General features: G+C 32.4%; 1 protein-coding gene across 3 annotated transcripts in view; it reads right to left on the bottom strand.

Annotated features, from left to right (window-relative positions):
• MCU (mitochondrial calcium uniporter) overlaps nucleotides 1–1495 on the bottom strand; it is a 199538-nt gene that overhangs the window by 181099 nt on the left and 16944 nt on the right. The gene's annotated exons all lie outside the window — the stretch shown is intronic.

Raw genomic sequence — 1495 nt, 5'->3', positions numbered from 1 at the left:
AAAGGGAGGGAAGGGCATGCCTTTAACCTGCATTTGGGTGAGGCAAAGACATAAAGTGTAACTATAATGTTTGTACCCTCACAAAACCCTGGAATAATAAATAAAAAAAAATATTCATTGTGTGATTATGTCACAATTATTTACCCATTCTATTATTGATAGGCATTTGAAAATTTCCAGTTTGGACTATTAGTCCTGCCAAGAGCAATTTTTTGTCTATGTCTTTTGGTGAATATACACATATAATTTTATTGTGCATGAATCCAGGCGTGGAACTGCTGAGTCATAGGGCATGCATGTGTTCAACTTTAGCAAATAACTAATGAACTTTTAAGGAAAAAATATTTTAAGGTCTTTATAGGGAAATATGAATGATTAATAGATTCAACAGAAGGTGCAGACTTCAAAAACTACTTTCAGAAAGATAAACATATTGAAGATAGTTGATCCACATCATTCCCAAAGGAGGCAATTTACTTTAGAATATCTTCACCAGCAATTTAGTATATGACATTTAATAACAGTTACAATTAACCAAGTTTGTCTTGTTCTTTCTAAAATTGATGATGCTAAAATTTAGAAACAAACAATTACTATCAATAAGGTCAAGTAACCATTTTTTCAACGTATTACAGGAGAATATAAATGTTATAAGTCAGAATTTTGCAGCAGTTAAGTTGGTACCAATTTAATTGGGCTCTTGGAAACAGAAAGCGACTTCAGAACCAACCCTCGGGTGACCATATAAATGCTTTCTACTTCAATGAACATGCTAATAAAAATTCATTTAATCCTAGAACAGGATAAAGACATTAGGCAAAAACTAAGGGAATCTGAATAAAGTATGAATTTTAGTTAATAATAATATCTCAAGATTGGTTCATTAATTTTAATAAATGTACCATAGTAATGTAAGATGTTAATAATAGGGGAAGAGAGGTGGGATATATGTGAACTCTATGTTATCTTTGCCATTTTGCCATTTTTCTGTAAATCTAAAACTATTCTCTAATAAAATTTAGTTGTAAAAGTTCATTTAAAACTCTGCAACATAATCTGCAGATTGCAATACACCTGCTAAACTCTTTTCAGAATGCAGTGCAGATATACTTTAAAAGCTGTTAGACAAACACACCCATGCACCCACCTACCCAGCCACACACACATATACTTTCCATCTATGGGCTTAGATACATAGATGTATGAAGGAAGCATTCTATCTATGCCAATTTTGGTTTGCTCCTAGCTATAAAATCATGAACAAGCCTCAGACTTCGTTTTTTATTCCATGTAATCTAATCTTTCTGAGTATATACTATAAGCACTTAAAGATTCATTAAGAAGCAATCCCTTAGTTATCTTCAAACAATAAAATAAAAGCATCCAAATCCCAAGTAAATTCAACACTCCAACAATCATATCTTTGAGTTTAAATCATCAAGTCTTTCTTTGCTTTTACTTCAGGGGGAGGGAGGGAGGGAGGGAAGGAAGGAAA

Source organism: Propithecus coquereli, unplaced genomic scaffold (genome assembly GCF_000956105.1).
Source record: "Propithecus coquereli isolate 6110/MARCELLA unplaced genomic scaffold, Pcoq_1.0 Scaffold80, whole genome shotgun sequence".
Taxonomy (NCBI): Eukaryota; Metazoa; Chordata; class Mammalia; order Primates; family Indriidae; genus Propithecus; species Propithecus coquereli.
The sequence above is the reverse complement of the archived record's forward strand: the minus strand, read 5'-3'. Positions and strand labels throughout refer to the sequence as shown.